Source organism: Palaemon carinicauda, chromosome 21, assembly GCF_036898095.1.
Source record: "Palaemon carinicauda isolate YSFRI2023 chromosome 21, ASM3689809v2, whole genome shotgun sequence".
Lineage (NCBI taxonomy): Eukaryota > Metazoa > Arthropoda > Malacostraca > Decapoda > Palaemonidae > Palaemon > Palaemon carinicauda.
In genome coordinates, this window is record NC_090745.1 from 95,533,990 (window position 1) to 95,546,419 (window position 12,430).

The following is a 12,430-nucleotide window of genomic DNA, read 5'->3' on the forward strand; positions in this document are numbered from 1 at the left end:
AGCTCCCACGAAATATTCGAATGATTGAAGACATTAAGGCTTTCAAGGGGGAACTGAAGACTTTCTTATTTCATGAGTCTTTTGACAGTGACGATTTAACAGTAAATGAACAATATGTGATATGAAATGTTAAATACTCTGAACGAACAAGGTAAAACGACAGTGGAGGTCCTGTAGAGAGTGGGGTTCCCCTGCTGTATGGGACCGGAAAAGCAGCCATCAAAGTAAAGTAAAGTAAGTAGAGAACAATGGTTTGATCTTGGGATGCCCTTCTCTTAGAAGAGCTGCTTACCATAGCTAAAGAGTCTCTGCTACCCTTACCAAGAGGAAAGTGGTCACTGAACAATTACAGTGCAGCAGTTAACCCTTTGAGAGAAGAAGATTATTTTGGTAATCTCAGTATTGTCAAGTGTATGAGGTCAGAGAAGAATATGTAAAGAATATGTCAGACTATTCGGCGTATGTGTAGGCAAAGGGAAATGAACCGTAGTAGACTAAGTTCGTAGGAGTAGACCAACGTCACTTTCCACAAAATGAAATTAACAAGACTCAAATAAAGGGGAAACAAAGGAATGAAAGACACTGTGTTAATTTTAAAATATAAACGAGTCCAATAACGATTGAAATTATAAACGAAATGAATTACTAGCGTAAGCATTTGTATATATATATATATATATATATATATATATATATATATATATATATATATATATATATATATATATATATATGTGTATATATATATATATATATATATATATATATATATATATGTATATATATATATATATATATATATATATATATATATATATATATATATAAGTATAAGAACATCCGCACTTTCTAAACACACATTCCTTCAAAAGAACAAACGTCAAAAGCAGCAGCAACGAAATCCCCTGCAACACTCTTTTAATCAACAGAGATGAGACATAGATCATTACTTATATAATAAAAGACATAAAAAGTTCATATTAAAGCAAAAAACAACGTGATAATGATGAAACATATAAATAACAAATAAAAAACATAATAAATCTATCTGAACACGACTAAATTCCTTTATTCACAGTTCGTTTTTTATGGTTGACTGAACCACAGTTGATATACCTAGACCATGGCCATGATCTTTTCTCTTGGACAAGGAGTCAGCTCCCAAAGTCCCTTAGTGTTATCAGACCATCATGAAATTGCGTGATACTCGATGCCACTATTAACCACAAGTAAACAGTTCCAGAACTATTGGCTGATGTTAATATTATAGAAATCTAAATAAAAGGAGTATTTTAGAATTTACAGTAGATGATAGACTTAGCAAAGGGAAAAGTCTGACTTGTTCTTGATAAAGATTTGCTTTTACTGTTTCTTTACCGGGTGGACAAATGGTCCAATATATGGATATATTCATAAGATTTACAACTTTGTGTATTTCTGAAGGAATAGTTTAGAAAATATGAACTTCGCAGAAGGAACAATTCTGACATTTTCTTGTACTAGAATAGTGGAACAAAACTTTGTGCTTAGTTATGTGAAAATATAAAGAAATTATAAAAAAATATAGGAAAATGAAGCAAAATAGAAAACGTAAATTAAAATTTCATAAGCTATAAAAATGCAGATGATTAAATAAAAAAATCGAAATAGAAAATCTAGAAGAATTACGAAAATGTGAGGATCCTCCAAAATCAAATAGAAAACAAAAACGATGCAGGCCACAAGAAAAAAATTATACACACACACACACACACACACACACACACACACACATATATATATATATATATATATATATATATATATATATATATATATATATGTATGTATTATATGTATATATATATATATATATATATATATATATATATATATACATATATATGTATATATATATATATATATATATATATATATATATATATATATATATATATATATATATATATATATATAGTGCAACAGGTTTTAGTTTAGGTTTAAGTTCTTAATGTTAGTTTAAGTTTATGGAAAGTAAACCTCTCAGTTTAGTTTGAAGAATAAAATGTTAGTTGATTTGTGTAAGGAAAATTAAGTTTCATTGTCTACGTTGGGATACAAAGACTAAGGAATAGAAAATACAAAAGATAAGAAATAGAAAATATGCAAAAAATATTGCAAAACCTCAAAAACCGTAAGGAGTAAAAAAAAAAGAATAAATGATAGGTAAAAACAATAGAAAAACTTAAAAATTTGAAGAAGTAATAAAATACTAAAATAAATAGTTCTGATGGATACAAGCTGCTATGGCATCTATTGGTCTTCTAAACTGAGATAATAGGAAACAGCGAATGTCAATAAGTAGGCTTACCAGAGAAGAGGAATTTAAAATCTTTCTATGTTCTCTCTCTCTCTCTCTCTCTCTCTCTCTCTCTCTCTCTCTCTCTCTCTCTCTCTCTCTCTCTCTCTCTCTCTCTCTTTCTCTCTCATAGGCAATTTTCATTAAATGCTAGAACACCTGTGACATCAACTATTCTAAGGCAACACTTATGAATTTTACTGCTTCTCATCGATATTTTTATTATGCTACTATTCATCTAACATTATATATATATATATATATATATATATATATATATATATATATATATATATATATATATATATATATATATATTCATATATTATATACATATATATTCACACACACACACACACACATATATATATATATATATATATATATATATATATATATATATATATATATATATATATATATATATATAGATATATACAGTATATATATTCATATATGTATATATATACATACATATATATATATATATATATATATATATATATATATATATATATATATATATATATATATATATATATACAAGGTTAGATGACTAGTAGCATAATAAAAACATTGACGAGAAGCAGTAAAATTCATAAGTTAAAGCAATGTTAAAGCAATTGTGGCATCAGACATCAGTTATTCCAAGGCAACATTTTTTTTTAGTCTTCTGTATCTTTTCTCGTCTTCTGTACCTTTTCTCGTCTTCTGTATCGTTTCTAGTCTTCTGGGATAGATTTTCGAAGGAAATGACAGACTTTGTTACTGTGCCACTGCATTTATTAAATCTAGCTGATATCTCTTCCAGCCCATCACTATTGGCCTTTATCAGGGCATGTCCAGGCCGACCTACAAAGAAATCAGCATCCTTATACAATGGCAATGCATTCTTACAAAAAGAAAAGTTAAAAGGAAATCTAAAAACCATTAAAAAACAATAATCATGAAGATATGAAGATATTTTGCACGCAAATCTTTTTGGAAAATACTATCTGAATCTTCAATGACGCTTCAAAATTCCAATTAGATTTCAGAAGACCTTGCGGTGGAGAAATATCTTGATATTCACGCAAGAGCCCGTGTCTAGCACAAGGCTAGACGATCTATCAAGCAAGCAACCAACATAGTCCCGCAGCATCAGGTCTAAATGCTTTAGGATAAGTTCTGAAAGCATACTGTGAAATGTCCTCCTGCTGGGGGGAAGGACATAGTCTGGGGAAACATGAATGTTCAGCGTAGACAACTGAATCCTGATGCCCACTGCATAAGCAATCACCAGCCTCCCGTAGACATCCTTCTCCTGAATGACATGTGTCCCCGAGAAGGCAATTTAATGTAGGATTTTGTCCTGTGTATTAACGAAATGCTGATATATAGTACCATTATTGCTTGAAGTCTTTTGAGTACTGACGTAATCGGGCCAATGTAGCATATATTGAGGGGCTTCGCCACGCCTACAATTATGAATATCCAAAAGTGTAAATTAGTCTGAGAATTTGTAGAGATGCTCTGGTGGAAGCAAATAGTTATTGGATGAAACATCTGTCGGCTATAGAGTTGAATAAATGGAGTAGCACAGTAACAAAATCCGTTTTTCCTTCAAAACTCTACTCTTGAAGAAAAAGAAGATACAGAAAACTAGAAATGTTGCCTTGAAATAATTTGTGCCACAAGTACTTTAGTATTTAATGAAAATTGCCTTAGAGATGGATTATGCTCCAAAACACACACACACACACACACACACACACACACACACACACACACACACACATATATATATATATATATATATATATATATATATATATATATATATATATATATATATATATATATATATGTATATATATAAAATATATGCATACACAAACAATGCCTAGAGCTATCTATCTATCTATTTACTTATATATATATTCTGTATAGATATATATATAAACACACACACACACACACACACACACACACACACACACATATATATATATATATATATATATATATATATATATATATATATATATATATATATATATATAATGCCTAGAGCTATCTATCTATCTATTTACTTATATATATTCTGTATATATAAACATACACACATACACACACACACACACACACACACACACACACATATATATATATATATATATATATATATATATATATATATATATATATATATATATATATATATATATATATATATGCGTATGTGTTGTGAAGTGAATATAGTTTTACTGCATATTACCGTTCCACGAAGCTGACAAGCTAAATAGCCATATAGTATAATGTAGTACTAAATCAATGCGAAATAATTTATTTAAACCGAATCGCAGTGAAGATCAGCCATGGTATTTTTTCATAATAACTCAGTCTAAATATGAGGCTTTTCACGTTGATATTAACTCTATAGGCATATAACTTAATATACATTCACTTGACAAAATGAATCTACAGTGTATACAGGTAAATACACAGATGGAGAAGTAAGCAGATTTTTTTTTTTTTTTGCAATATGGGTGGAAAACTGCTGTGAAGTAATTCTACAGGAAAACATTGCTAAAAATAAAGAAATGATTTGGCGGGCATAACAGATTTAGTGAGAAAACTCCAGAAAAGAAAGGATTTGGCGGGTAAACTTCAGAAAGGAAAGGGGTTTGGCGGGAAAATCCCAGCCGCTAGTACTGAGAAAGTTTATGCCTGACCGCTTATTATGTGTCAGTCAGACTGTCAGACATTTGCTCTGTGTTGCTATCAAGGAGGTTAACCTCCTTGATTGCTACCTGGCTTACTATTGTACCAAAATGGTACGATTTGAACATGGCGGTACTGTGGTCCCTTTTTTTCTAAAAAGAAAGGAAAAAAATTATTGTTGCATTTTGCTTCTTTGCTGTACGATTTTTGTGCACCGCAATCAGTCTTCAGATAACTACCTAAGAGTAAGTCTGGTCGTTTTAAGGCAAGTCATAAAGGATTAAAATCTAAACTTCAGCAGGTGTCCCACAATTTATTCATTATTACTTGTGATTTTCACTCCCTGTACATTTTTTTTTCAGCTGCCTGCTCAAAATTACCAATAGAAGTAGAAGATTTATATAGAGATATCTACAATCATCCGTCCTATCTCCAAACGATTGGAAACAAAGAATTTCAACGATTGACCAATTATTTCAGCACTGACAAATCCAGTTTATAAGAAGTGTTTTTTTTTTTCTTAGGCTATGTGCTACCTTATGACACTAATATGAATAAGGAGTTTCATGGAGAGGGTGATCAAATACATCATGTCTACGTAAAATGTGTTTTTATTCAGAACAGGCCTTTCAAATTACACGAATTCAGAGGCGTTTACCATCAATGACACGTTTTCTGTGAATATCCTTGAATGATCCCATACTTTACACGCAGGCCTATAGAAGGCACCCACTAGGGAACAAAAGTAAACACATGCTGAAAAAAGCAATGTAGGCCTATATTCAGTATCAAATGGGTTCATTTTATATGGGATTATCAATCCAGGTTAAGAAACGGTTCATTCCACTGATGATAGTAAATCTAAAAACAATGATAATAATTTCAATAATAATAGGCCTACTAATTTTGATAATTGCCTCATCATGATGCACTTGACCCTGGCAATACAACCATGGAAAATAATTCCAATCTAGAACTCGTAAGATTATTCCCTAATTTTGTACTTAGAAAATCTGGTCTAAGCTTATTATTATTATTATTATTATTATTATTATTATTATTATTATTATTATTATTATTATTATTATTATTATTTTCAAGTAACAGATTACAAAGAGTTGTTGATCATCGGACACCATATTGAGCATTGGAGTGTGATATCACATAATAAAGATGATACTGTAATAATGACTACCAAAAATCTATGGGCAATCAGAGTATGATATTTATATTGGTTAAAAGATTACTATTTACAAAACCATCAACGTCTTTGATGGTCAAAATAAGTCAAATGCCTGAATATTAATATTTTCATTCTAATTATGGTGCGTTTTTAAAATAGGATATTGTACTTTTGACCATATTTCGCCTAACAGCATCTAACAGTAAAAGAGAGTTCATTTAACAGAGAGAAATAAATGTCTATTACTCAGTCTTAAAGAATGGGATAATTTACAAGAAAGCAGACACTCGGGGGAAATCTTTCGCCAGATGTCTCTAGTGTTTCCATGACAAAACAGACAAGGTGTTGCTCTTCTTGCTATTTCTACGAAATGGGCGGAGCCCTCTCCAACCTTACCGACAGCAAACGGGTGTTTTTGCTAGTGAAAGCATTAAAATTTTACAAATCGAGTTGCCATATTTCAGTCTGTTATATCATTTGACGTTTCGAATATCCACTGCAAATACTGAATACACACACACACACACACACACACACACACACACACACACACACATATATATATATATATATATATATATATATATATATATATATATATATATATATATATATATATATATATATATATATGTGTGTGTGTGTGTGTGTGTGTGTGTGTGTGTGTATGTATGTGTATGTATATATAAACATATCATGAATCCACAAAATCATGTAGAAATTGTTGGAGTATCGCAGCTAAACAATTCCTTCTGTTAACAGCTACATTATATGATTTCGACAAAGTCTTGTTCAAGTCACCGATGAAAGAAAAAGTACTTTCAGATATGATTCGATATAAAATGATAATAAAAAAAACACCATACATGAGTTATACCGGCCTAAATAACATTCAGAGAGAGAGAGAGAGAGAGAGAGAGAGAGAGATTCGGCCTGAATACATCGTTTTTAATATATTTGTAGTACTTTAGTCAAAATTCGCCTGTAACTTTTTGAGTTAGGTTGGTGACAAACAGACAGGTGAAAACATGACCTCTTTGGCGGAGGTAATAATAATAATAATAATAATAATAATAATAATAATAATAATAATAATAATAATAATTATTATTATTATTATTATTATTATTATTATTATTATTATTATTATTGGACCAAAACGTAAATTTTGAGAGTTCTGACGAGGTGAATATTGACCCGCGCACTGACCCCTTTTATAATTTGGAATTGCAAAATATTTCTTTGGATTCATTAAACAGACAAGGCGTAAGCCACGTAATTAGTTCTTCTTACCTTATAAATTCCTGGAATTTATCCATTTATCCAAATCTACCGAAACCTTGTAACCCTTCCAGAAACCACATTATTACATCCATTCTTGTGTGTTTGTCTTTCGCCAGTTCCAACTCCTAGTGAGATAAAGATTCACTTCACGAACATCATGTCTCTAGAGAGTGGAACTTGTAATGTTTCTCAAGATAATGTTTATTTTGAAATTGAGTGTGTTATGTAAGTGGGGGATATAAACTCGACGCTATCTTTTATCATATATTATGGAGAGAGAGAGAGAGAGAGAGAGAGAGAGAGAGAGAGAGAGAGAGAGAGAGAGAGAGAGAGAGAGAGCGAAGGGGTGAAAGAGTCCGAGGGTGGTGAGAGCGAGAAGGGGTGAGAGCGAGAAGGGGTGAGAGAGGAAGAGAATAATGAGAGTCAAAGATGTTCATTCCATACCAGTTATGTTACAGCTAAACTCTTTATGATTAGTTGGCAGCTTGACTCTGCGTTATCCATTTCAGGGTTAAAATTACAAACTTCATTTCTAACTAAGCTGATATTATCTAGTTACCGATAATCTGTTGCGCTACGTCTTTATTGTGCGATTTGTGAAACGACAGGAAAAAATCAAAGAATAAAGTCACGCTATTTTTAAGGAACAAGACACCAAGGATTTCAATAGATTAAACAGAATTATATTTGAATACGAACTTATTTTGGGTCAGAGTTCGTGAGCAAATGCACAAAATCTATCTAAAATATGGTACCAATGGGGTAAGGGGTGGGTGCGCTTTAAAAAATTTAATTTCAAGTTTGTAAGCAATGTTTTTCTACCTTTTTAGCTTAGCATTTTCAGTTCGTATTGTATAGTTTCTTTTTTTACGGTACATATGTTTATTTTTCTAGTTTTATTACCCTGGTTTTTGGACAGCTTACTGGAAGATGTAAATGAGAATATAGCAGCTGGACAGTAATCAGTTTCAGTAATCAGTAATAGGGATGTGGTTAAGAATCAACCTGAAGGAACAATGTTTCATGGCAACTGAGACTTCTTTGATCAGCTGGTGTCTGATGTTTATGGAACTGGATCAGTTGAAAGTACAGTTGGAATCTACATGGAAGAATTTGGATTCTGTAAAGATGATGGGCTGAAATTAGTCCCTCGTATGACTGAACCCATTCCTGAGAAGATTCAAAAGTCCAGTTTAAGAGTTTCCACCATACTACCTAAGAAAATGATCTGAAGAACAAACTCTCATAGAGTCCTCAAACTGTGCTGGAAATTACAGCATCAAGATTCTGATTTTTTCTCGATTATTGCTTGTCATATGCCCTTCGATGGTCAATTTATCCTTGCTATATCGGGATCTGTGTCTGGTAGGCTACTGCCAATTCTCCAAACTGTACGACAACTATGTATGTATATATATGTATATGCATATATATCTGTATATATATATATATATATATATATATATATATATATATATATATATATATATATATATATATATATATATATATATATATATATATATATATATGCATATACAGTATATCTATCTATATATATATATATATATACTGTATATATATATACTGTATATATGTATATATATATATATATATATATATATATATATATATATATATATATATATATATGAGTGTATGTAATATATATATATATATATATGTATATATATAAATATATATATATATATATATATATATATATATAAATATATATATATGTATATATATATACATTTGATAAATTTTGCACATTTAGACGGGTTTTTCATATTCAAATAAGCCACATATTTTTGATACATTAATGTCTGGATTCTCTTAACGACCTCGGAATCAGAGCCCCAGGCGAAATCACACAAAGACAACAGCTTCTGACTGGCCAGGAGTCGAAGGTGGGTCCAGGAAACTTGTATGAACATTGACATACCACTTGGCCAAGTGGTATGTCAATGTTCATACAAGTTTCCTGGACCAGAGTTCGACTCCCGGCCAGTCAGAAGCTGTTGTCGTTGTGTAATTTCGCCTGGGGCTCTAGTCTTGAGGTCATTAAGAGAATCCAGACATTACTGTATAAGAAATATATGGCTTATATGAATATATATATATGAATATATATATGTATATACATATATATATATATATATATATATATATATATATATATATATATATATATATATACATATATATATATAAATATATATATATATATATATATATATATATATATATATATATATATATATATATATATATATATTTATATATATATAATTACAGTATTTCTTAGATTCTTTAACGGGGAACCCAGCCATGCCAGCTGGAAAGGGGGAGCCCCGCTGTGCCAGCAGAAACAGTGGAGCCCCACCCTGCGAGCAAGAAAGGGTAGCCCTGCCTTGCAAGCAAGAAAGGGTAGCCTCGCCCTGCAAGCAAGAAGTGGGGAAGCTCCGCCCTGCGAGCAAGAAAAGGATATCCTCGCCCTGCAAGCAAGAAGGGGGGGGGGGGAGCTCCGCCCTGTGAGCAAGAAAGAGTAGCCTTGCCCTGCTAGCAAGAAGTGGGGAGCTCTACCCTTCGTACGGGAAAAGGGGAGCCCGCCCTTCCAGAGGGAAGAAAGGAGGCCCGCACTGCCAGTGGGAGGGTGGGAACCCCGCCCTGCCAGCAGGAAGGGGAGAGCCTTGCCCTGCCAGTGGGAAGGGAGAAGCCCCGCTCTTCCAGCAGGAAGGGGGGAGCCCTGTCCTGCCAGCGGGAAGGGGGAAGCCCCGCCCTGTCAGCGGGAAGGGGGGAGCCCTTCCCTACCAGCGGAAGGGGGGAGCCACTCCCTCCCAGCGGGAAGGGGGAGACCTGCCCTGCCAGCGGGAAGGGGAGCCCCACCCTGCCAGCGGGAAGGGGGGAGCCCTTCCCTGCCAGCGGGAAGGGGGGGAGCCCCGCCCTGCCAGCGGGTAGGGGGGAGCCCCGCCCTGCCAGCGGGAAGGAGGAGCCCCGCCCTGCCAGCGGGAAGGGGGAGCCCCGCCCTGCCAGCGGGAAGTGGGGAGCCCCGCCCAGCCAGCGGGAAGGGGGGAGCCCCGCCCTGCCAGTGGGAAGGGGGGAGCCCCGCCCTGCCAGCGGGAAGGAGGAGCCCCGCCCTGCCAGCGGGAAGGGGGGAGCCCCGCCCAGCCAGCGGGAAGGGGGGAGCCCCGCCCAGCCAGCGGGAAGGGGGGAGCCCCGCCCTGCCAGCGGGAAGGGGGGAGCCCCGCCCTGCCAGCGGGAAGGGGGGAGCCCTGCCCAGCCAGCGGGAAGGGGGGAGCCCCGCCCTGCCAGCGGGAAGGGGGGAGCCCCGCCCAGCCAGCGGGAAGGGGGGAGCCCCGCCCAGCCAGCGTGAAGGGGGGAGCCCCGCCCAGCCAGCGGGAAGGGGGGAGCCCCGCCCAGCCAGCGTGAAGGGGGGAGCCCCGCCCTGCCAGCGGGAAGGGGGGAGCCCCGCCCTGCCAGCGGGAAGGGGGAGGCCTGCCCTGCCAGCGGGAAGGGGGGAGCCCCGCCCTGCCAGCGGGAAGGGGGGAGCCCTGCCCTGCCAGCGGGAAGGGGGAGGCCCTCCCTGCCAGCAGGAAGGGGGAGGCCCTCCGGGCTAGCAGGAAGGGGGGAGCCCCGCCCTGCCAGCGGGAAGGGGGGAGCCCTGCCCTGCCAGCGGGAAGGGGGAGGCCCTCCCTGCCAGCAGGAAGGGGGAGGCCCTCCGGGCTAGCAGGAAGGGGGGAGCCCTGCCCAGCCAACAATAGAGAGTTCCTGTATCTGGCTTATTTTTAAAAAAAACATCAAGGGTGGAATCAGGAAGGCAGTCATGAAAAGCAAAATAAGAATCTTGAAGACTTCTTCCTCATGGAAAGAAAGAAGTCTTCAAAATTCTTGTGTTGCTTTTCATGACTGCCTTTCTGATTCCACTTGTCGTTGATCCCTTTATTCTTAGAAGAAAGAAGTCTTCAAAACAAGAATCTTGAAGACTTCTCCTTTCTCTCCATGAGGAAGAAGAAGTCTTCATGATTCTTGTTTTGAAGACTTCGTCTTCCTCAAGGAGAGAAAGGAGAAGTCTTCAAGATTCTTGCTTTGAAGACTTCTTTCTTCTAAGAAGAAAGGGATCAACGACAAGTGGAAACATGAAGGCAGTCATGGAAAGCAAAACAAGAACTTTGAAGACTTCTTTCTCTCTATAAGAAAGAAGAAGTCTTTAAGATTCTTGTTTTGAAGACTTCTTCTTCCTCATGTAGAGAAAGGAGAAGTCTTCAAAATTCTAGTTTGCTTTTCATGACTGCCTTTCTGATTCCTCTTGTCGTTGATCCCTTTCTTCTTAGAAGAAAGAAGTCTTCAAAACATGAATCTTGAAGACTTCTCCTTTCTCTCCATGAGGAAGAAGAAGTCTTCAGGATTCTTGTTTTGAAGACTTCTTCTTCCTCATGGAGAGAAAGGAGAAGTCTTCAAGATTCTTGCTTTGAAGACTTCTTTCTTCTAAGAAGAAAGGGATCAACGACAAGTGGAATCAGGAAGGCAGTCATGAAAAGCAAAACAAGAATTTTGAAGACTTCTTTCTCTCCTTGAGGAAGAAGTCTTCAAAATTCTTGTTTTGAAGACTTCTTTCTTCTAAGAAGAAAGGAATCAACGACAAGTGGAATCAGGAAGGCAGTCATGAAAAGCAAAACAAGAATCTTGAAGACTAATAACTGATTTGTTTGAAAGGATTCCAAACAGAAAATACAGGAGGAAGAGGGAGACAGGAAGGAGAACGGGAGAGAAGAAATAAAGTATCCGAAAAGGAGAATTAAAAATTATTTGTTGATCAGTTTACGTTTGTACGGATTTGAAATGAGTAAGTATAGCTCATAACGTTGAAGATTCAAATTAAAGATTGTGCAGAATAAGGCGGAAACTGTACAGAAGTA